Source organism: Thalassophryne amazonica, chromosome 11, assembly GCF_902500255.1.
Source record: "Thalassophryne amazonica chromosome 11, fThaAma1.1, whole genome shotgun sequence".
Taxonomy (NCBI): domain Eukaryota; kingdom Metazoa; phylum Chordata; class Actinopteri; order Batrachoidiformes; family Batrachoididae; genus Thalassophryne; species Thalassophryne amazonica.
The window spans coordinates 112,473,545-112,499,430 of record NC_047113.1 but is presented as its reverse complement, the minus strand read 5'-3'; the positions used below and the strand labels follow the sequence as shown (position 1 = coordinate 112,499,430).

The following is a 25,886-nucleotide window of genomic DNA, read 5'->3' as shown; positions in this document are numbered from 1 at the left end:
GCTGAGTGACCTTGGTAGGTCCGGCATCCTCTGACTGAACTGCACTCACACTAGTGGCTGACTGTGAGGCTAAACACCTTTTCTTGTGCTTCCTCTCTGCTTCATTAGCACAAGCTATGTTTAATCTTTCTAGCAGGAGCTCATCGGGAGTATCATAGTCTAAGAGCAGTGGCTGCATGTCTATCCTGACACTGTCACTCTGAAGGCCTGTCAGTATGGTGTGCAAGCACATACGCTGAACTAGTGCTGGGTCATACTTAAGACCTGACTCTGACTCCTGTGATGCAAATAAGACTTTCTGCTTTAAATTGAGGACCCTCATCAGGAAATTCTGGGCAGTCTCTTTAGGGTTCTGTACCTCTGAAGCAAGTTGTTTGTAGAGTTCGGTGGCACTCTTCTCCTGGAAATGAAAGCGAAGAATGCGGCGTAGAGTGGGCAAAGTGAGCTGGGCTTTCCCATCCAGGTAGCTGCGCAGTTGTAGACCTGGCAAGATAGCCCTGATGACAGCATCTACAATGTCAAGCTCCGAGTAGCCTCTGCTCAGTCCATTTTCGATCTGATGGGCAAGACTGGAAAATGTCAGTTTATCCTTCTTGCCTGGCTCGCCTATTTGGCCTGATATTTTGAAATCTTTGTGCCAATAGGTGCCTGGTTGCTGCTGACTGGGCACACTACTCACAGGGCGGTTACTTGTTTAGGACTGAATATTCACCCTGAGTCTCCTCTTTCATTTACATTTTCTTCAGGTAAGTCATTTTCAACATTTATTATTTCAGCAATCTTCAGTGACAATAGTTCAGACATCCCTTCATCCTCCAATTCTTTCATTTCCTCTCTTTCAATATGCATCTGGATGTGCGTCAGCAGGGACAGGCGTGTTTTTGTGTCAGGCTTTATTTTCCCTGCTATACCAAGAAAGTCACAGATGGACACTAACTGCTCTTTAGGCAAGATGTGCACTTCATGCACGATTTGTTCTCGTTGCTGTTCCAGCACTGACATCTTGGCAGTAAACAGGAGGAACTTTTGCAGGTACAGGGGAGGCCAAGCTGTGGGGTCTGTGCAGCTCCTGATGATCTCTGGTCGGCCTCAGGATGCGTGGACTGAAACACAGCTGCCAGCTCTCCTTAACAGCAACACCTTCCTCACTGTAGGCTGCCTGGGTGATGTGGGGGATTTAGCAGGCTCAGACTACGACGTACAGGCTGTGGACATCGGACATCTAAGCGGCAATCCCAGTGGTGCCTCCAAATGTTGTACCCCTGAATATGGGGTAATGTGCTGCAGTACCTCTGAAAATATGAGGAAATAATCACGAGAGTTATTTCTGGTTGTTTCTCTCACGCAGAGGTTTATTGCAATGAGGAGAAACCCTGCGAAATCCCTCCAGTGGTGTGGGAAGACATTACATGTTGCAAAAATAAGGATCCCAGGATTACTAGACGATTTCTGAGAATGCGGTCACAATTCCTTTGAATAGAATTACAAAACATTTAGAAAAAATAAAAAATAACATACTTTTAACCAACTCTTAACTGTATTTATATTGTTCTGAAGGTTCTTATGTAAATGTATATTTATTACAAACCTTTTTAACGTTTTAAGCACTTTCCTATTTTTAACTATTTCTATTCCCTACTATTTTTAATATGACATCACCTTATGAGTTATCATTGTTTATTGGCAGAGAGCTAATCACTATTTATTGGTGCTGAGCATAGTCTTTAAAGGCATGCTACCCTTCTAACTATGCGTTATCATTGTTTATTGGCAGAGAGCTAATCACTATTTATTGGTGCTGAGCATAGTTTTTAAAGGCGTGCTACCCTTCTAACCTATCACATAACCAGGGGTGCACCAGTATGATCGGGTGAGTCATATTATCCATTATATGAAAACCGATCGATTCCGCATGACTGTGAGAGATTAACATTTTGACCAGCTCAGTGTGGTGAGTAATTTGATGTAGAATATGACCTTCCACTGCATGTACCACCAGAGGGCGTGTGAGTTTATACATCTTTAGGTGAAGGGACCTGGCAAGAGAGAACAAAATCGGATTGGCATCAGATCCGGAATCAACAAAGGCCGGGATGGTAACAGTGGCGTGGTCAGACATGAATTTGGCTGGGATTATATTTTGAGTTGATACAGAGGAGATGGAATTAAGACTCACCCATAATTTTGATCTCGGCCGCACAGTGGCACCCCTGGTTTGACAATTAGATATTACATGTCCTGACTGTCCACAGTAATAGCAGAGGCCATCCTCTTGGCGGCACTGTCGCTCTGCTGGTGACAGGCACATGCACCCCAGCTGCATGGGCTCCTCTGAGCTGAGAGGAGGGAGGTTGGCCCGAGCATGAGTGGAGGTGGAGGGACCGCTTGGGGGACCGCTTGGGGGCGTGTCAGTCCGGTGATCTGGATTGCAACTCCCATGGCGAGGGCGTTCCTGTAGGCGATGATCAGTGTGGATGGCCAGCGATATTAACTCGTCGAGCTCATCCGGCAAGTCAATGGCTATCAGCTGGTCCTGGATGTTGGCTGACAGACCCTGGAAAAAGACACTGAGATGAGCCGCCGGGTTCCATTCACTTTTTGCTGCAAAAATGCGGAAGTCATTGGTGTAATCAGTAACCCAGCGGCTGCCCTGCCTCAGCCTCAAGAGTGCGCATGCTGTCTCGCACCCTGGAGCCATGTGCTGGAACACCTGTGCGAGTGTGTTGGTGAATGCTGGGAGTGAAGCACAAGTGGGTGATTGATGTGCCCACTCGGTGGTGGCCCAGGCCGCCGCATGACCGGACAGGTGAGTGATCATTTAGGCGATCTTTGTTCTGTCGGTCGGGAACATGGAAGACATCAGTTCGAAATGGAGCTCACACTGTGTTATGAATGGTTTGACATCTCCGGTCTCAACAGAGAAGCGGTCCGGTTGTGACAAATGATTGCATACAACAAGCGCATGTACGGAATCCAAAGAGTCAGCTGACGGCCCCAGTATAGGTGGGCAGAAATCACCGGCGCCCATCTCTGATGAAGCCTGAGAATTGAGTTGTGACAGCAGCTGACTCATTTGTGTGCTGACTGTTGACATAAAAACATCCTGGTGTTTAGCGAGTTCACTAAACGCGGAACAAAGCGAAGCAAGCAGATCTTCCTGCTGTGAAAACTGCTTGCTTTTATGACGTACTGCCTGCTGGAATGGATCTGAGTCTGCTGCCTCCATGGTTGGCTAGATTGATCTGACAGGTGGTTTGGTCTGGAGGCAAATGCAAGACTCAAACAGGCAGCTCTGGTTGCAGCAAGACTTTAGTGATGTGGGGAGCACAGGTCGGTGCACAGGGAGGCAGTGTTATGTGTCGACGCGGATTGAGGAGCGAACCTGCGTCAGACAGGACCCAGCGCTAAAAATAACCAGAAAACGGTTCCAAACAAAAGCTATTTATTATACACCTGTGTTTAAAAGTGTAAAAACATAAAAAAACAACGTCCCTCTGGTGGAGTTATCGTGGCTCGCTCTCCAGCGCCCGCAAGGATTAAAGCCGGCGCTCCTGGACTTCCTACCACCGCCAAACACCCCCCAGGTGGACACGACAAACTGATTCTCTGTGAAGCAAAGAGACGGTGAGGTAAATCAACAGATACAACTATATCTTCCAATAAACACACGCTGCCAGCAACACACTCAGGTCAGTGTCCTTTCTTTTACTTTATGCAAATGAGCAGCCTCTCACAACAAGTGGAGGATCACTTATCCTTCACGCCACAGCAGTGAGAAGCAAACTACGCAATTCTCTTTACAATTCCAGTACACTGTGTAACAAAACACCAAGTTACTATCAACAAGTACTTAAACACTTAATTACCTTTCGTGTGTGCTGACAGCATGTGTCCTCACCCCTCCCTGCTTCACGGGCTCGATGTGTCAAAACCCAGGCGCGGTCCTCAGCGTCTCACAAACGAACGTCACAAGGTCGAGTTCCCGGCAGTTCTGCTTGAATCACACATGACTTAAATGCAGAACGCCATCCAATTATCTGCTTCAGCTGCAAGTCGTCCAGGTTGCACGTGAGCACCAAGCACAGGTGCTTTCCATGATGTTGATGAGGGTGAAGACTCTTCAGCCAGCACCTTCTTCACAGACAAATCAGCCCTCATGCCACCTGGAGAGCAAAGAAAAGAAAAGAACACCAAAACATCCAGCCACGCCCCCCCCAACACACAACAGTACCCCCCCATCAACGGGAAGCCTCCCGGCGACCGAACAGACCAGGCCCGAGAACAGCCCCTCCCTCCGGGGTCCACGTCAGGAAGCAGACGGCAAGACAGGCACCGCAGCTGGAAGGCCGGCTGGAATCAACAAAAGCCCCAAAACATTCCCCAGAACAAGTCCACTCACACAAAAAAAACATAAAACCCACCCAAAACCTCCCCAGGGGACCGTCCCATCAAACCCCGGGAGGAAAAGAAAAACTCCAAAACACAAAAACCCAACACAGTCCCACAACACAGTACAAACGTAGATGCATAAAAGAAAAATAACAAACAACCCCCCCAGAATGACCTGCAGAGCCCAACCCCCCCTCAGAAGGCCTTCATTGCCAGTTCCAGGAGGAACAGCCAAAACCGTGATCCCACAAAGGTCCCCAGGTATACATGGAGTGAAACGGTGTCCCCCAGGGGACCGTATCATCAACCCCAGGAGGCACCCTCCCCACAACCCCGGAACCCCAGATCCGGTCACACTTGGCCGGCCGGTCCCAAGCCAATTCCCCCCCCCCCAGAGGACCGTCCCATCAACCCTGGAGGCGGAACCCGGAAGGAAACAAAATAAAACCAAAAACCAACCCCCGGAGGACAACCAAAAACAACCCCGGGGGGATATAAAACGACCATAAACCCCGTTGCCCTCCCCGGCACCCCAAAAGACCCCAGGTCCCTCCCAGAGCCCTTTGGCGGCTCTATTGTGGCAAACGACACAAAATAGTAAGCCGGAGAAGGGAACAGGTAAAAACTAACCCAGCTCCAACCCCAAAGCGCAGCGGAGAACCGGAAATACGTCCGGTGCCCCAACTCGACCAAACCCCAGCCACTCGGGAGGGGTGGAACTACCGAAATGGCAAACAGCAACAGATCGGCCCACCCCTCCGACTGAGGCATGTCTCCGCTGCACCACACCCCGGCAACACCCATGACAATCGGTCCAAAGGCTCACCGAGGCTGGAGTGGAACCGGGCCCTAACCAAACCAAAAAGAACGCCTCTAACACCCCCCCCCTAGGTGCAGAGGTCTTCTGAGAATGCTCAGCGTGACCAACCTGCACCACCCCACAACCCACAAGACAAGCGGTCTAAGGGCAAGTGAGGTTGGGGTTAGGAACGTAGAGAAATAAAAACAACAAAACAAAACGACCCAACAACCCAAACAGAAAATACCTAAAAACACAGACACAATTGACAGGTAAGTGAGCCCAGGCGGGCTTCTGACCGCCTATCACTCCACCAGATACGCCCCTACCACCCCAAACAAGTATAACCCCTGATTAAAGAAACCAAACATTTACGTGTGCTAGAAATTTTTTTTTTATTTTATTTTATTTTTTTTTATTTTTGTTATGTGGGTTCTGTTGTCTGTCCAAGAACACTTGGAGTTACGTCACCGCCATTTCTCTTGACGCCCACGTGTCGGGGCAACACAGGAATCTCGACTTGTCCAAGCTGCATGGGCTCGTCAATAGGAGGAGCCGGAGGTCCAGTCGGAGGAGCCGCAGTGGGGCGAAGAAGAGGTGGCCCAGCTTTGTGTCGGAGAAAGCCCCGAGACAAAAAAAAAAAATGCTCTAATGGGCGTCCTCTCTCGCGTCCACGCTCCTTCATCCGATCATCTAGACGAATCACCAACGATATTAGCTCGTCTAAATCGTTTGGCTCATCACGGACCGCCAGCTCGTCTTTTAATGACTCATTTAACCCATCCACAAATACGCCTCGTAAAACTGCGGCATTCCAACCTGTGGGTGACGGAGTTATCGGCACCGATATCGATAGTGCCGCAGCTGGAGCAGCAGGAAGCAGAACAGCTTGCGCTGCAAGCTCCGTAACACGGGCGTCTGTTTGTTTAATTTGGTTCGCGAGATGCTGTAATTGCTCCCGTATGTTCTCCAAGTGTTCCTGAACTTTTTCGACAAAAGGAACCGCTTCTGCCGCTGGGTCCATTATGGAATGGCCGGGAACTACTGTTATGTGTCGACGCGGATTGAGGAGCGAACCTGCGTCAGACAGGACCCAGCGCTAAAAATAACCAGAAAATGGTTCCAAACAAAAACTATTTATTATACACCTGTGTTTAAAAGTGTAAAAACATAAAAAAAAACAACGTCCCTCTGGTGGAGTTATCGTGGCTCGCTCTCCAGCGCCCGCAAGGATTAAAGCCGGCGCTCCTGGACTTCCTACCACCGCCAAACACCCCCCAGGTGGACACGACAAACTGATTCTCTGTGAAGCAAAGAGACGGTGAGGTAAATCAACAGATACAACTATATCTTCCAATAAACACACGCTGCCAGCAACACACTCAGGTCAGTGTCCTTTCTTTTACTTTATGCAAATGAGCAGCCTCTCACAACAAGTGGAGGATCACTTATCCTTCACGCCACAGCAGTGAGAAGCAAACTACGCAATTCTCTTTACAATTCCAGTACACTGTGTAACAAAACACCAAGTTACTATCAACAAGTACTTAAACACTTAATTACCTTTCGTGTGTGCTGACAGCATGTGTCCTCACCCCTCCCTGCTTCACGGGCTCGATGTGTCAAAACCCAGGCGCGGTCCTCAGCGTCTCACAAACGAACGTCACAAGGTCGAGTTCCCGGCAGTTCTGCTTGAATCACACATGACTTAAATGCAGAACGCCATCCAATTATCTGCTTCAGCTGCAAGTCGTCCAGGTTGCACGTGAGCACCAAGCACAGGTGCTTTCCATGATGTTGATGAGGGTGAAGACTCTTCAGCCAGCACCTTCTTCACAGACAAATCAGCCCTCATGCCACCTGGAGAGCAAAGAAAAGAAAAGAACACCAAAACATCCAGCCACGCCCCCCCAACACACAACAGGCAGTCCAAAATACACAGCAGAAGTACAAAAAACATCATGCTTAAACAAGGTCAGAGCAAACAGGCTGGAGGTCGAGAACATGCTGAGACAGGCAGGACTAAGGACACAAGAACCAAGAGCTGGAATGAAGGCACAGGACACATCAATCTGGCGAAGAAGCACAGCAACATGAGTCGTATATACGAGGTCTATTAGAAAAGTATCCGACCTTATTATTTTTTTCAAAAACCATATGGATTTGAATCACGTGTGATTACATCAGACATGCTTGAACCCTCGTGGGCATGCAAGAGTTTTTTCATGCCTGTCGGTTACGTCATTCGCCTGTGGGCAGTCTTTGAGTGAGGAGTCGCCCACCCTCTCGTCGATTTTTTCATTGTTTAGGAATGGCTCAGAGACTGCTGCTTTGTTTGATCAAAATTTTTTCAAAACTGTAAGGCACAACTGAGTGGACACCATTCGATAAATTCAGCTGGTTTTCGGTAAAAATTTTAACGGCTGATGAGAGATTTTGGTCTGTAACTGTCGCTTTAAGGACGGCCCACGGGGCCTGACGGCGATCTGCGCTTCGAGGCGGCAGCGTCTCGCCGTTTCAAGTTCAAAACTTCCACATTTCAGGCTCTGTTGACCCAGGAAGTCGTCAGAGAACAGAGAACTTTCAGAAGAAGTCGGCATGAGGAGTTTATTCGGACATTCCATTGCTAACAGACATTTTGTAATGAAAGAACGTGCGGGCAGAGTCGCATGTTGGGCCGGACCCGACCGCAGGGGGTCGCGACAGGAAAAACACCTCCGTTGGAAACCTTAAGGGGCAAGTTGGAACATGCCCAAGCTGTTAAACAATTTCTCAGTTACTCACTTGTTGAAAGCCATCAAAAGCCGCCTGAATTTTACAAATGGTTTTCAACACGGAGGTGTTTTTCCTGTCGCGGCGCACACAGATTTGCCGAGTCGTCACGGAAACGACTCGGCGAATTTGCGCACACGTCTTTCATTAAAAAAATGTCCTTAAACAGTGGAATGTCCGCATAAAGTCCTCATGCCGGCCTCTTCTGAATCTTCTCTGTTCTCTCACGACGTCCTGGGTGAATTAAGTCTTAAATTAGGATGTTTTCAGCTCGAAACAGGCCGACGACCGCGCCTGGAAGCGCTGCAGGATGTCCCGCTCCGTGGGAAGTCCTTACAGCGACAGAAACACCTCTCTCATCAGCCGTTAAACTTTTCACCGAAAACCAGTTTAATTTCTTGAATAGTGTCCACTCGGATATTCCTCACAGGTCCAGAAAAAACTTTGATAAAGCAACGCGCGCCATCTCGAGCAGCGTGTGAAACAAAGGAATTCAGCCGAGAGGGCGGGACCACATCTCACTCAAGGCCTGCCCACAGGGAAATGACGTCACTGACACGCGTGAAAAAACTCACGCATGCGCACGAGGGTTCAAGCATGATTGGTGAGAGAGAGAGAGAGAGAGACAAGCCCACATCCCAGAGAGACAGAAAAACCAACACAGGGAAAAGGGAAAACAACCAAGCAGATAAAACAAATCAAAACCAAGAGAAGCAGATCAACCTCACACTCTAAGAGTTATGGTTATCTTTACACATAAGAGAACCAAATTCAGTCTAGTTCTACCAAAATTGGGCAGTACCCAGCTGAGATTATCTGAGTCAGCTAAGTACCTTGGTGTTTTATATGGATAACAAACTTAACAGGAAGAGCCACATAACTGAGAAGTGTCATAAGGCAATTCTCAGATTACAACAGTACCATTGTATTGTTGAGCAAAGATGGGTATCTAGTCTCAATGTGATGAGATGGATCTACACTTCAGTCGTAAGACCTACGCTAAGTTATGCTGCGATAGTTTGTTGGACCAGAGTGCTATGAGGGTTATGCTGTCTCATGTTCAAAGGGAGCTGAGCCAAAAGGCGAAGCTCTCGATCTTCGTTCCTACTCATGCCTATGGTCATGAGGGTTGGGTCATGACTGAAAGAACTAGATCGTGGTTACAGGTGGCTGAAATGGGCTTCCTTAGGAGGGTGGCTGGTGTCTCCCTTATAGATAGGGTGAGGAGTTCAGTCATCCGTGGGGAGCTCTGAGCGGAGCCAGTGCTCCTTCATGTTGAAAGGAGATGGCTGAGGTGGCTCAGGCATCTATAAGGATGCCCCCTGTGTGCCTTTCTAGGGAGGTGTTCCAGACACGTCCATCTGCACCCAGTCAGAGGTGGTCAATGTGGCCTGGGAAGGAGAAGTCTGGTGTCCCCTGTAAGAGCTATTGCTCCTGCGACCCGATCCCAGATAAGTGGTTGAAGATGACTGAGTGAGTGAACTGAATTTGGCTGATTGAGGCACCAACAACTAATCCAGAATAAAATCACTTTATGCACAAACATCTTGAGGCTTTTATCCCAAAGACAAAAACAAAAACACCTCATTCCACTTTGATGCTGCTTTAGAAAACAGAGTTCAGCCTCTGGATTCATGGCCTGTTTCTGCACCTTGCTATGAACTGATCCGACAGACTGTTGAATTCCTAATTTTGATTTAGTGAGGTGTTAGAACTCTTGTTGGACTAATTCATCATTTTCATGATACTGTTTCACACTGTGACAGCAGACGTGAATGCATTTGCGTCTCAGTGACCACATGCCATTCAATAATTTATCAATATTCACTGACAATCAGCAAATATTTAATTGTGTTATCTTTTTCACTGCGGCAAAATTATTATTTTTTTTACTCCTTCCTGTTGCCAGAGTTCAGCTCATCGTTTTGTCAGACACAATCCCCCTGCAGCTGACACTCTGAATTGTTTTGGAGAACTGTTCACATGCCCGTGGTTGGACAGCAGTGGTGGGCACAGCTAACCAAAAAGTTAGCTTTGATAACTGGTAATCACCCAACTGAAAAGTTATCTTTTTAACGCTAAAATGATAAACTGCCTAAAAACTTAGCGGAAGCTACAGATAACTTTAAATTTTACCTCCCATATGCTCTCAGCTACTAAGAAGCTAATGTTGAGTTTAAACATGGCCAAAGCTTCTGATAGAACAAATGACGATCACAAACCCAAACAGCCAATGAGCCAGTGCTTGTTTTTGTGCACTCTGCCCCCTGCTGTAGGAAAGCGTCATTTACCCTGACAAAATACAGTGGCCCTGCGATGAGGCAGAGGTCTTGAAATGGAAAACAGGTTTGAATTATGGTTTTGCTATGTTTGCAATGTTTCTGTGAAGACTCTCAGTTGTCCAGGTGGTTTCCATAGTAGAGAAGCTTGAATATTCGACTGGACTGGGTTGCTTGATGAGAGGACGTTTCACTTCAAATCGCAGAAGCTTCCTCAGCTAAAATTCTTGCTCTGGTAGTCTGACTTCTGTCTTGATTCTTGGAGAGAAGAATAACAGAAGCCACAAAAGCTGGAGTTTTAAACCTAACCAGACCCCTCCTACCGAGAGGCAGACTGCTATTGGCTAGTGACTAAACAATTGCTTAGCACCTATTGTGCTCTAATTAGCACCCTGCCAATGACAGGGTAGCTGTCCCTCCTAACGATGGGACTGATGCCTCTCCTGATGAGTCTCCTGATGATGTGAATGACTCATTACCATGAACAAAAGACTGAAACTGCTTTGACCTGAGTACCCCATTGTAAACAGGGGACAAAGCGTGTCTCAGTCCCCCTCCCCTGGAAGTTAAAATCTTAACCAGAGAGAAGAAATGGTTGGAGAGAGGAGTGAAGGAGGCATTGTATGTGAACCAGTTGAAACCCAGCCTTAACAGGGGTTAGAAATGAAAGGTTAGAAACTTTAGTGTGGGAAGAGGCCCATAATAAGATCACAAAGTTCATAGTTAAAATTCAAATGTCTGAGCATTTAAAAAGTAAGGAGCGGCAATTCAGGAAGTTTCACAACCTTTTAGTGCAGAAAAGGTGTACTTTCAGTGGGGGTAGTTATAAAGATACAGCCAGACAAATTAATGACAACAGGGAAAATTGGGTAAAGAATCTCTCCGACAGGGTTCTTACACAGACAGAAAAGGATGTGCTCGCTAAAGGACAAAATTTCTCAGTGACCCCTAAATATATACCGACAGTAGATTACATCACTGCAGTAGAGTCAGCCATTAAATATAACAGTCTGTCAGAGTCAGAAGCAGGGGACCTCCGGCTAAGAGTCAAGCAGTGCTGAACAGTGCTAAGCCTCCTCCGTCCAACATCACAGGAGAAGAATGGAAAGCTTTGTCAGGACTGCAGAAGGACCAAAGCATCCTTATCCTGCCAGCGGATAAAGGCAGATGCACGGTGGTCTTGAACACAGTGGACTACGAGGCCAAGATAAACAACTTGCTTAATGACTCCAATACATACGAGCATCTGAAGAGAGACCCCACAAGTGGCTATAAGAAGAATATCATTAACTACCTCCAAAACCTGGAGAAAGAGGGACTCATCGACAGGCAGGCATACTACAGACTGTAACCTGGGGACGCCACTCCATGCATCTATGGACTGCCCAAAATCCACAAACAGGATGTGCCACTCAGGCCTATTGTATGTAGCACAGATTCCATCACTTACAATTTGTCCAAGCAACTCAAGTGGATTTCAGCTCCTATAGTGGGTAACTCAGACCACCATGTGGAGAACACACAAGATTTTGTGAACAAGATCAAGGACCTTCAGCTGGAGGCAGATGAAACTATGGTGTCATTTGATGTGACATCGTTGTTCACCTGCATCCCCACTGCTGAGGCCATCTCAGCCGTGAGGCAGAGACTGCTGGAGGATGCATTTCTACTTGAAAGGACCAAACTGACACCAGACCACGTCTGCCAACTCTTGGAGATCTGTCTTAACACCATGTATTTCCTGTTTAGGGGGAATTACTACAGGCAGATCCATGGTTGTGTGATGGGGTCTCCGGTATTCCCCATTGTGGCCAGTCAGTACATGGAGCTAGTGGAAAAGAGAGCCTTGATGTCGTTCACGGGCATCTCTCTGAGTCACTGGTTCAGATATGTCGATGACACATGGGTTAAAATAAAGCAACAGGAAGTTGAGGACTTTACAGAGCACATCAACTCGGTGGACTCCAATATCAAGTTCACACGTGAGGATGCCAGAAACAACCATTTAGCCTTCTTGGACTGTAATGTTGCGATTGGAGAGAACAGGCAGCTCCAGACGGGCTCCAGACGGACCAATATCTGCTCTTTGGCTCAAACCACCCCCTTGAACACAAGCTCGGGGTGATCAGGACTCTTCAACACAGAGCCTTACAGGTGCCCACAACTACAGAGGGAAGGGCTAAAGAACCCCAACGTGTCCGGAAAGCCCTCACAATATGCGGGTACCACGATGGTCCCTGGATAAAGTGCAGACATCCCAAAGAACAAAGAGACCAGACAGACAGGAGATGGAGACAAGAAGAAGAGGAGTGTCTCTCCCTTATTTAGCAGGAGTAGGGGAAAAACTACAGAGGATCTTCAGACAGCACAAAATCCCAGTTTACTTTAAACCTGTTAACACCTTGATACAGAAATTAGTTCACCCTAAGGACAGGATCCCTGGTTACAAACAGAGCAATGTAGTGTATTCTATCAGATGTCAGGAAAACTAATGAACACTACATAGGTGACACTAAGCAGCTGTTACACAAAAGGCTATACCAGCACAGCAGAGAGGGCACCAGTGGACCTCAGTCTGCAATTCATCTCCACCTTAAAGACACTAACCACACGTTTGAGGACAAGGAAGTTAAAATCTTAGCCAGAGAGAAGAAATGGTTTGAGAGAGGAGTGAAGGAGGCATTGTATGTGAAACAGTTGAAACCCAGCCTTAACTGGGGAGGGGGTCTTTGTCCCCTGTGTACAATGGGGTACTCAAGTCAAAGCACTTTCAGTCTTTTGTTCATAGTAATGAGTCATTCATGTCGTCAGGAGACTTGTCAGGAGAGCCGTCAGGAGAGGCATCAGTCCAATCGTTAGGAGGGACAGCTACCCTGTCATTAGGAGGGTGCTAACTAGAGCACAATAGGTGCTAATTTAAGCAATTGTTTAGTCATTAGCCAATAGCAGTCTGCCTCTCGGTAGGAGGGGTATGGTTAGGTTTTAAAACTAAAACTTTTGTGGCTTCTGTTATTCTTCTCTACAAGAGTCAAGACAGAAGTGAGACTACCAGAGCAAGAATTTTAGCTGAGGAAGCTTCTGCGATTTGAAGTGAAACATCATCTCATCGAGCAACCCAGTCCAGTTTTGCTTTAAAAATAAAATTATTCTGGATAGAATAAATACATTAATGTAACCTCTTAAAATGTACACAGTGATATATAACACATATCTGTTAATTTTAAAATAATGCACTAATTCTGAAGATTTGAACATTAACACACAGATCCCCAAAGGGGATTATGGGTAACTAACCCTCCGTTCATACTGATTGGTTGATTCATTCATTCTGTGTAAAAACCAACATGAGTGAATCAATGTAGCATGTTGGTGATTACAAATAAATGTGCTTTTGTAAAATATGTCATTATTTTTTCATGTGTGTAAAAAAGAAAGAAATTTTCAAGTTCCCACTAGACAGCACCTAAGAGCACGTGTGATGACATCACAACTCTATGTTATGGATAAGACGCGGATTGAGGAGCAGTCCAGTATCTGACTGAACCCAGCATGAAGTAATCAGAAGCAGTTCCAAAAAGAAAACATTTATTTTTCTCCCTTTGTGCTATACATGAAATACTAAATAATTCAAGTTCTGGTGAGGTGAAAAGGCGGCACGCTCTCTCAGCGTCTCAACAGTCGGAGTCCGAATGTTCAGGACTCAGAAGTTCCGCCAACACCCCCCCCAGGTGACTTTCCCAGACTGTACTCTGCGAAGGAGGAACAGAGATGAGATTATTCAACACTTATTACTACGAAATATTGTTTAGAGGCAAACTTATCAGCTACACGTTTAGGTCTGGTTTCAAACTTAGTTCAAAGAGGCTGCTGCTCACAGCTAGTGGAGGATCATTAATCCGCACGCCACTGCCGTGAGGAGCACACCAAAGAATTTCCACCAATAATTACTTATAGCTGCGTATAAACGCCAATTTACATTCACGGATAAACTTTTCAGAATATTTACCTCTGTCGTGTGCTGACAACGTTTGCCTCTCACCCTCGTCCTCCTTCACAGGCGCGATGTCAGACTCTGAAACGGCCCTCAGTGTCCCCACACGGTCGTCACAAGGTCGTATTCTCCGGCCATCTTATCCAACTCACTGCTGGTTTAAATGTAGTACTTCATCACTACATTGGTACCAGCTGGAAGTCCTCAGATCTGCACGTGAACATCACAGGTGTCGTGGATTGTCCTGATAGAGAGCCGCACAAGAATGCAACAAGTGCAGCCAATCATCGTAACAGAGGAGAGAGACTCTTCTGCAGCACATTTTCCTCAAAGAACAGCCCCAAATCACCTGGGAAGGAAAAAAAAACACAAAACCCAACCTGGTCCAGCCAACCCCCCCCAACACACAACACTCTATCCAGTTAGGGAGACGAGGTTTCTTTCAATAACAAGAACTGTCAAAAAACTTTCTCGTGTGTGGTCGGAATTGTGTGGCAATAGGAATCGCCTTTTGAATGCTTGAATAATGATGTCAGTCACACAAAGAAATCAAACAATATTGAAAACATGTTCGGTTCGGTGTCATAATGCATCAATAAGTCGCTCCATGAGGCGCCATAATATCAAGCCTGGTTCACATGGCAAGATAATTAGGCCGATATTGAACCCGATCTTCCCTTTCCAACAATCTTAAGGATGCCCCGACAATCGTGATGACGCTAAATATAATCTTATCAGATATTCCTGCCGTGTGTGGTTTGTAAGAGCACTCTGATCTGCTCAGAAGGATGTGAGGAGCTAAATGTGACATGCAGCCAATCAGAAAGCAAGGTGTCTGACCTGGGAATGTTCGTGTGTGAAATCTGTTTGTGTGTGTTGTTTTTACGGTGTGGCTGACACCACACACTGTACAACTAAACCTGTCAGATCTATTTTTTTTATCTCCCTGTTTTACCCACAATGCACTGCGCACACACCAAGTCCTAAAACCTTCAAAATTAGTGCATTACTTTAAAACTAAAACATACATCTGATATTTTCACTTTATAAAACTTCAGACGTGACGTTAATTTAAATACCTTGTCCGAAATTAGTCTGGTTAAAATTCTAACCATAAGTTAAAACTGTATGACTCTGGATGACTTGGGTGCTATTGCCAGCGTATCAGTATGGGGTCAAAAGAAATGAGTTTTTTTTTTTTTTTCTTTTCTATGACCAGTTCTCCTTTGCCTGCACAAAACCTTTGTGTGCTTTGGGACAGTGTGTTTCAAATCATGAATTGATTACGAATTGAGTGAGTGTTGTGTCTGATGGATGGTCATGCCCCCTGTTTCTTATTAGTATTTAAGCTGTACCATCTCTGTCTTTGCAGGACTCTGAGGAAGATGTGACTCTCACATCGAAACATTAGTCCCGTGTACATTTTTGCTTTCAGCACCTTATTAAATTGTCTGGCACTTATTTCTGTGTTGCACCAGTTATTTTTCTCTTTTACAAATTAGTCCTATCTGGTTGTACCAGATTTGTTTGTGCTATACAGAAGTGCGGTGAACTCTTTGTTTTTGAAAATATTTAAACTTATTTTCTTTGGTTTGGCATTGTTTCCTGTGCCAAACCACACTTCAGCTCTGCTTTCAATATGATCATTCCAGCCCTGCTGCAGGACAAGCTCTCTCAGGTTGGTGTGCCCAACTCCACCTGCAGGTGGATCATTGACTTCCTGTCCAAAAGAAGGCAGCATGTAAAGCTGGGTGGGCATGACCCCAGCACATGGCCCATCAGTACTGGATGCCCCCAAGACTGCATTCTTTCCCCTCGACTCTTCTCCCTGTACACCAACAGCTGCATCTCCAGTCACTGTAAAGCTCCTGAAGTTCATGGATGATACAACCCTCACTGGACTCATCTCTGATGGGGATGGGTCAGCCTACAGACAGGAGATTGATCACCTGGTGTAGACAGAGCAACCTAGAGCTCACTGACCTCAAGACAGTGGATATGGTTGATGACTTGAGGAAGAACCCAGTCCCAGTCAACCCCATCACCCTGTGTGACTCCCTAATTGCCATCATAGAGTCCTTCCCTTACCTGGGGATCACCATCACCCAGGACTTCAAGTGGGAGCTGAACATCAGCTCTCTCATCAAGAGAGCACAACCCCAATTCCAATGAAGTTGGGACATTGTGTAAAATGTAAATAAAAACAGAAGACAATTTGCAAATCCTCTTCAACCTATATTCAATTGAATTCACCACAAAGACAAGATGTTTTTGCGCAAAATTTTACTCATTTTAAAATGGGTGCCTGCAACACGATGTCCAAGATTTCCAAAAGCAATTTGAAATGTGGACTCATCAGACCACAGGGCACTTTTCCACTTTGCGTCTGTCCATTTCAAATGAGCTCGGGCCCAGAGAAGGTGGTAGTGTTTCTGGATGTTGTTCATGTATGGCTTTCGCTTTGCATGGTAGATTTTTAACTTGTACTTGTAGATGTAACTACAAACTGTGTTAACTGACAATGGTTTTCTGAAGTGTTCCTGAGCCCATGCGGTAAGATCATTTACACGATGACATTGGTTTTTAATGCATTGCCGCCTGAGGGATCGAAGGTCACAGACGTTCAATGTTGGTTTTCAGCCTTGCTGCTTACGTGTAGAAAGTTCTCCAGATTCTCTGAATCTGCTGATTATATTATGGACTGTAGATGATGGAATCCCTAAATTCCATGCAATTGAATGTTGAGAAACATTGTTCTTAAACTGTTGGACTATTTTTTCATGCAGTTGTTCACAAAGTGGTGATCCTCGCCCCATCTTTGATATTTTTTTATTTAAACAAAAATCTTGATTGTGATAATAAAGTATTTTGTTGTCATGTACAATGTTTGGCAAAATTCTATCCTAGGTCTTTTGGATCCTTTGGATCTATGAAGCTTAAATATCTATGATCTATGAAGCTTAAAAGTATCGGTATCTGTGATACTGGGCCTGTATTTACTTGGTATGGGATCAATACCAAAATTCCTGGTATTGCCCACCTCTACCAGACACGCCTATTGACCCTGACTCCCCGCCCCCCAATTCCACAAAGAACAGTTTGGTCATCCCTGCACTGAAACATCTGTCAATCATATGCTTTTACACAGTCGCACCCCATTAAGTTATATTTAACAGTGAACATAGTCTTGCCTATTTGACTCTTCTTTCAGAAGTTTTTTCAAGCTTTTTGTATTATTGTTTATGTGCTAATAACACCAGATCAAATTCCTTGTCGGTGAGAACTTGTTTGGCAATAAATCTGATTCTGATTTTATTGTTGGTCTGAACTGCATTTGCTGTTTTGTTTTCTTTGTTTGTATGTATTTGACACTTTGTCTAAACTGTTTTTTTGTCTATTTATCTGCTTTGTTATGCCCCAGCTTAGGGGTGAACCATGGCATAACATAAAGGTGACCCCCCCCCACCAGTGACCAAACTACAAGTCTGCAGTCCAAAATATAACAGATTTATTGCTCTTAAACCAAAAAAAAAAAAAAACCTTCTAGGTGAGAAAGGCCAAAATAACAAACAAAACAATCTTCCAAGCACCTGCTCTTCCAGAGTTATCAAATAAAACAACCAAATGAAAGATAGCCATCTTGCCTAAACTTGGAGGAAAAAACAGGAGAAAATGTTGAAATTAAATGGCTTCTCACCCCACCTGAAGAAGAGTTGGACTGCTTTCCAAAAAAACAGTTACAAAATAAAGAAAGACGTGATAAATAAATAAATAAATAAAGTATCCTCAGATACACACACACACACACACACACCAGCTGTGGACTTATCAGTGACTTTGGGAACACTTTTTCCCAGCCACATCATCTCCTTCAACAGGCATTTGATGACACACAGTACTGGACACGATGGATGAGGAACAATAAATTGTATGCAGTGGCACACAAACACTCAGTTTCACTCCTCGTACCAACAAATCAGACCCACAGTAAGAAAACAGTATATCACAATGAGCCAACATGTGTTTAGCAGTAGTGTCACGCAGAATAGTGACAGGCACGTGTTCTGTTTCACTCCCAGTCACTGACACAGGATCCTACGTAAAGAAAGGTTTAAACTCATCATCAGTAACTGTTTTGTCATCAATTTGCAGATGGATCTGACTAATGATGGGCTCACTCTGAACTGATCCTACAACATTCCTAGTTTGGCCTCTCTTCTTTCGATTGGGGCACACAGAATGAAACGGCCGGATTCATGGCAGTAGAAATATCAATCAATCAATTTTCAATCAATCAATTTTTTTATATAGCGCCAAATCACAACAAACAGTTGCCCCAAGGCGCTTTTATATGCACGCTCACACTCATGCAGACCGTGGTTTCTTATCCTTAGCCGGTACTGGAACTTCATGGTGCACAGGGGCCGAAAAAAAAAAAATATGCATTAGCACAAACTCACTTGCACACACAGCAGCTTTGGCCAAAGCAGCAACCTTGCACTCATTTAAATATGAAATGACGCGCTCAGGCAGACACTTCTTGAATTTGTCTAAGAAGATGAGCTCTCTCACTTTCCTGGCCTGGCACCACTTATCAATCAGCACGCCTTTCTCACTCGCAAACTCCACATCAGTCTGGTTAACATTTTTATCACAATTTCTACATTTTTGTCTGTATGTCTCAGGTACCAAGTCATAGGCACACAGCACTGTGGAAAAAAAGAACTCCCATGGTGGATCCTGGACCATGCAGAACATAAAGGGGTGAGAAAAGGCCAACCAAACAAACAAAACAATCTTCCAAACACCTGCTCTTCCTGCTCTGTACAAGCTCACCTGAAAAGAGAAACTCACACAGCACACAAAAGGAACAGCGCCTCACCTAGGTGGGGAGGGTAAACAGAAGTATATACCACAAAAATACTAACTATGACCTCATGGAAGTGCTTTTCAAAATGCATTTATTACTGTTATTGTTGTTAAATTAATTCATAAATGTAATTTATTTTATAAATGGCCAAGTTGTTAGTGTTCTTGTTTTTAGTGTGGAAGGTTCCTGGTTCAAGACCACACTTGCCCATTCTACATGCAGTGAGTGTGGAACTGCATCAAGAAGGGCATCCATTAAAACTTGGGCCAAATCAACATGTAGATCCACCTCAGATCTGCTGTGGTGGTCCTCAGTGAAATAAGGGTGAAGCTGGTACTCGGAGTCACCAGTATGTTGTCCGTGTGGGGATCCACGGTTTCCAGATTTGGTAGTTATAAAATAGGTACCTGACATTTTTCAAATGTGGTCACAGCTTATGCAACATTTCTATAGTGATTTTAGCTGTAAACACAGGAAATAATAATGAGGATTTTTTTTGTGAATAATTGTATTTATTATTTGGCACATTTAGCTGATGTCATGTTTTACCACTGGCAAGGTTGGGATATTTTCTTTGTTCAGAGCTTGTCTGGTTGCTCGGCACTGACTGATTACTAACGTCCATTGATCACTGTTGTTACATAATATCCCTCATTTCTCCAAAAAGATTAGTCCTATCAGCTTTCCATTTTGGTGCCCTTCATCCTTGATACACAAGCAAACAGCAAAAGTCAGCTCTCTGCAGCTGCTCTTTGATGGAAGTTCCACACATACACAAGCATACACAGAGAGAACTTGGCTTTTAATGTCTAGATGATTTACTGCCCCCTAGTGGCAGTGTGAGAGAGTCCATATTTTAATTATCATTGTCCATTGTTCACTGTTGTTACCTAATATCCCTTATTTCTCCCAAAATATTAGTCCTATCAGCTTTCCGTTTATCAATGGTGGATCCTGATTCACTGATGTACATGCAGACATTTTGGACAGTGTGTGGACAAAATGTTAAAAAGGCTGAGCAACTGGATAATTAAGAGCTTTTTGTTGAGCTGTCTGAGGTGATGACTTTACCTTTATATTTTTCACCTCAATCACTTATGTTGAAGAGAAACTTGGTGAGAACTGTCAATTTCAACCAGCAGAGTAACCGATGAGTGTTGTACCACCTGCAAAGCCACAAAGTGTATCTGCAAAGACTATAACTATAAATCTGCTGCCTGCTTTTGTGGCTTCAATCCTCATTCCTCTTCGTTGTCTCAGTCCCCAGGGAGATGTGAGAGCAGCATCAGAGTCTGTATGAAGGCCTGTTCCTTTCAGGTGGAAGATGTCAATGGTGGAAATGCAGTTTTCTTCCCCAATAACTTTACCCACAGTTAATGCCACAGCAAATTGTCCTTGGCTGTGTCTCAACTCAGGGGTCACATCCTTCAAACTGTTGGACTATTTTTTCACGCAGTTGTTCACAAAGTGGTGATCCTCACCCCATCTTTGCTTGTGAACGGCTGAGCCTTTTGGGGATGCTCCTTTTATACCAAATCATGACGATTGATGTAACACAGTGGTAAACATACCACTGTCTCAGCTTTTTTGAAACATGTTGCAGGCATCCATTTCAAAATGAGCAAATATTTGCACAAAAACAGTAAAATGTATCCGTTTGAACATTAAATATCTTGTCTTTGTTGGTGTATTCAGAGGATTTGAAAATCAATGTATTCTGTTTTTATTTACACTCAACAAAAATATAAACGCAACACTTTTGGTTTTGCTCCCATTTTGTATGAGATGAACTCAAAGATCTAAAACTTTTTCCACATACACAATATCACCATTTCCCTCAAATATTGTTCACAAACCAGTCTAAATCTGTGATAGTGAGCACTTCTCCTTTGCTGAGATAATCCATCCCACCTCACAGGTGTGCCATACCAAGATGCTGATTAGACACCATGATTAGTGCACAGGTGTGCCTTAGACTGCCCACAATAAAAGGCCACTCTGAAAGGTGCAGTTTTATCACACAGCACAATGCCACAGATGTCGCAAGATTTGAGGGAGCGTGCAATTGGCATGCTGACAGCAGGAATGTCAACCAGAGCTGTTGCTCGTGTATTGAATGTTCATGTCTCTACCATAAGCCGTCTCCAAAGGCGTTTCAGAGAATTTGGCAGTACATCCAACCAGCTTCACAACCGCAGACCACGTGTAACCACACCAGCCCAGGACCTGCACATCCAGCATGTTCACCTCCAAGATCGTCTGAGACCAGCCACTCGGACAGCTGCTGAAACAATCGGTTTGCATAACCAAAGAATTTCTGAACAAACTGTCAGAAACCATCTCAGGGAAGCTCATCTGCATGCTCGTCGTCCTCATCGGGGTCTCGACCTGACTCCAGTTCGTCGTCGTAACCAACTTGAGTGGGCAAATGCTCACATTCGCTGGCATTTGGCATGTTGGAGAGGTGTTCTCTTCACGGATGATGCGAAGGAGATGTGTTGCACTGCATGAGGCAAATGGTGGTCACACCAGATACTGACTGGTATCCCCCCCCAATAAAACAAAACTGCACCTTTCAGAGTGGCCTTTTATTGTGGGCAGTCTAAGGCACACCTGTGCACTAATCATGGTGTCTAATCAGCATCTTGATATGGCACACCTGTGAGGTGGGATGGATTATCTCAGCAAAGGAGAAATGCTCACTATCACAGATTTAGACTGGTTTGTGAACAATATTTGAGGGAAATGGTGATATTGTGTATGTGGAAAAAGTTTTAGATCTTTCAGTTCATCTCATACAAAATGGGAGCAAAACCAAAAGTGTTGCGTTTATATTTTTGTTGAGTGTACATTTTACACAACGTCCCAACTTCATTGGAATTGGGGTTGTACATTGTCATGTGAATAGAATCTTAAACTTTATGAACTTCTCTCTTTTAAAGCAAAGCCCACCTTCAACTGTTCCCGTACAGCTAGAACCAGCGGTCACCTCAGAACTACAGTCATATCTGCTGTCAAGCAATAGTGGCAGTGATGAACACCCTTTTAGTGTGGAAGACAACGGTTAACATTCAAGACTGTCTTTAATGGCAGGGAAGTACCTCTGACATCCTCCTTCAGAACGAAACATTGTAAAGCCTCAGTCCCACCGAATAATAAGCCATGAATAATGAGCCACACATGGGTGTGTCAGCGATTATTTGAAGAATGATCCACGTTTTAAGCTCTCATATATCCACTACTGAAGTGTCTCTATGTGCCTCTAAGTACCTCACGTGTGCCAGGTATCAGCCTCTATTGAGCCACGACCAACCTGTCATTTGAGCCCTGTCCAGCCTTGAATGGCTCATGTCGCCACATATGATCCACGTAGCGCCATGTAACACAACGTTGGTGCACGTTTAGGTATGGGTTTGGTCCAAACCTCCATTCGTCCCACATTCGGTCCCATTAAAGTGTGGGTTTTCAATTCACAGCATACATTAAAGATGTTGTCACATTTTTTAAACGCAATCCAAAAAAAGATGCTGCACTGAGTAAGTGCGCGCTCCTGCGGCAGTCTGCTGTTCACCTGTGGTCCAGAGTCATTAAATGCAGCAGTACTGTGTGTTCACCAAAAAAAAAAAAAAAAAAAAGACACCACAATGAGGTGGCCACTTTAATTATATATACCCGCTGCCACAACTGTGTGGCTCACCCCCCCCCCCCCCACCACCACCACCACCAAAAAAAAAGCACACACATCCATAACCAGACCAAGTCAAATCAAATCAATTTTATTTATATAGCGCCAAATCACAACAAACAGTTGCCCCAAAGCGCTTTATATTGTAAGGCAAAAGACATACAATAATTACAGAAAAACCTCAACGGTCAAAACCACCCCCTGTGAGCAAGCACTTGGTGACAGTGGGAAGGAAAAACTCCCTTTTAACAGGAAGAAACCTCCAGCAGAACCAGGCTCAGGGAGGGGCAGTCTTCTGCTGGGACTGGTTGGGGCTGAGGGAGAGAACCAGGAAAAGGACATGCTGTGGAGGGGAGCAGAGATCAGTTACTAATGATTAAATGCAGAGTGGTGCATACAGAGCAAAAAGAGAACGTAAACACTCAGTGCATCATGGGAACCCCCCAGCAGTCTAAGTCTATAGCAGCATAACTAAGGGATGGTTCAGGGTCACCTGATCCAACCCTAACTATAAGGTTTAGCAAAAAGGAAAGTTTTAAGCCTAATCTTAAAAGTAGAGAGGGTGTCTGTCTCCCTGATCCGAATTGGGAGCTGGTTCCACAGGAGAGGAGCCTGAAAGCTGAAGGCTCTGCCTCCCATTCTACTCTTACAAACCCTAGGAACTACAAGTAAGCCTGCAGTCTGAGAGCGAAGCGCTCTATTGGGGTGATATGGTACTATGAGGTCCCTAAGATAAGATGGGACCTGATTATTCAAAACCTTATAAGTAAGTAGAAGAATTTTAAATTCTATTCTGGAATTAACAGGAAGCCAATGAAGAGAGGCCAATATGGGTGAGATATGCTCTCTCCTTCTAGTCCCCGTCAGTACTCTAGCTGCAGCATTTTGAATTAACTGAAGGTTTTTCAGGAAACTTTTAGGACAACCTGATAATAATGAATTACAATAGTCCAGCCTAGAGGAAATAAATGCATGAATTAGTTTTTCAGCATCACTATGAGACAAGACCTTTCTAATTTTAGAGATATTGCGCAAATGCAGTCCTACATATTTGCTTAATATGCGCATTGAAGGACATATCCTGGTCAAAAATGACTCCAAGATTTCTCACAGTATTACTAGAGGTCAGGGTAATGCCATCCAGCTACCAGAGACCAGCTACAACCGAACCATAGACTCCTGGACAGTTGCCTCTGCGCTTGTTCTCGCTGGCTTTATTTCTTCCACAGATTACAGTCACCGGGAACCAACTTTTAACTTTGTGTTAATCCGTTATTAACGGCAAAATCAGTATTTTGCGAGCTGGCGTTTTGTGTAAATGCTTGAGTGCCAGTCATTGTGTGAGTGCACAGAGAGTGCGCCTCATCTGATCTATCATAAACTGATCTACGATAAATCTATCATAAACATACTTTTACAGTAACAAAGGAACATGCAACTGTTTTACCAAGCTATTAAAACATTACAAATAGTTACCTTTTAAGCTGTTCCAAATACCTTCCTCATGGAGCAGGGGGAAGAGAAAAAAAGGGTCCAGATGAAACAGTCTGTGAATCCAGAAGCGATTAGAGGTGTTCTCAGTACCCAAGCTCTGACGGAAAATGATTAATCTGCTACAAAATAATTAATTTATATACAACATCCAGCACACAAAACAGGTGGAATTGTAGTGCGCAAGAGGGCTGAGCCAAAATAGCCTGTCCAAAATAGCCTGTCCTGTCCTCGTAGCTGCCAGGTGCTCGGATAATGGGCTTTGAACAGCCTCATCCTCACCACAAACATGCCTCTAAAATCCTCGTTTGTCCTCGTAGTACCTCGTACACAAACTGCCCCACACTGTTGTTGCTAAATTTTGAACTTCTTGAAATTAGTGCCATGCTCAGAGAGCAGCCTCATTAGTCAGATATTCTGCCTCTAAGAGCCTCTCAGAGCCACTATTCTATTGAATACCTCCTCTCGTACCAAAAAAGAACCATGCTGCGTGGCTCATTATTCATGTCATGATCTGGACTTTTTGTGTCATGTTTGCGGTGTTAAATCTTGCTTAGTTTAGTGTTGACAGTTTTGCCTGTGTGGGATTTCTCTTGTTGGGTTTTTCCTGCTTTGGCTTTTTCTTTCCCTATCTCTCTTGTCTGTCTCTCTTGGTGCTTGGTGGTGGGCGGTGCACACTGTCTGGGCCACACCCTGTTGTGGAATTTTCCAAACACCTGTTTTTAATTTGTAGCTCATCACCAGGGTGTATTGAAGCTTCACTGGTTGCACTGGGGGCAGCATGGTGGTTTAGTGGTTAGCACTGTTGCCGCACAGCAAGAAGGTCATGGGTTTGATTCCCACCTGGCCTTTCTGTGTGGAGTTTGCGTGTTCTCCCCTTGTTTGCGTGGGTTCTCTCCGGGTGCTCCAGCTTCCTCCCGCATCCAAAGACAAGCAGGTTAGGTGGTTTGGAAACTTTAAATTGCCCGTGGGTGTAGGTGTAGGAGTGAATGTGTTTGTTTGTCTATATGTGGCTGTGCGACAAACTGGTGTCCTGTCCAGGGTGTGCCCCGCCTCGTGCTCTATGACTGCTGGGATAGGCTTCAGCCCCCTGTGACCGCGGTTGAAGATGAGTGAGTGAGTGAGTGAGTGGTTGCACTGGTTCTCCGCCACATTGTTGTGATCTGTGCCTTCACTTCCAGCTCTGTACCTGTTTGCTCCAAGTCCTTCTAACCAAATTTTTTGACCACGCCTTATCGCCTGATGTTTCGGATTTGTTTGCTGATATTGGACTGCCTTTTTGTGTACCGACCCTGCATTACCAGCCTATTAACGATCTTAAAATTCAGAGCTGTGAGTTTGAGTCCTGTATTTGTGTCCAGACGTCTCTGTCCATGCAACCTGATAATTCACTGTTCATTATTTGGTGGGACCAGGGCTTAACATGTCTCCGTGACTTACTGAACCTTTAAAATGTTGACCGGCTATACCAGGAGCCTGGAATAAAAAGGAACAGTTTCCCAAAAGTTTGCTACTTTTACTTTTCCAAAGCTTGTGTTAATAAGTAACAGAACAAATAATGTGTTGTGTCACATTCAACAACAATACTCGTATAAGCTAAAACCCAGAAT

The 25,886-nt window shown here is 44.8% G+C and overlaps 1 long non-coding RNA gene across 1 annotated transcript; it reads right to left on the bottom strand.

The window, feature by feature from the left end:
* Positions 1 to 1,786: 1,786 nt before the first annotated feature.
* On the bottom strand, positions 1,787 to 19,786 carry LOC117519941. Its single transcript, XR_004563488.1, has 3 exons — positions 19,716 to 19,786; positions 13,447 to 13,450; positions 1,787 to 1,798 (listed from the first exon to the last, which is right to left on the bottom strand). It is a non-coding gene; the product is annotated as an uncharacterized LOC117519941 (long non-coding RNA).
* Positions 19,787 to 25,886: the final 6,100 nt, after the last annotated feature.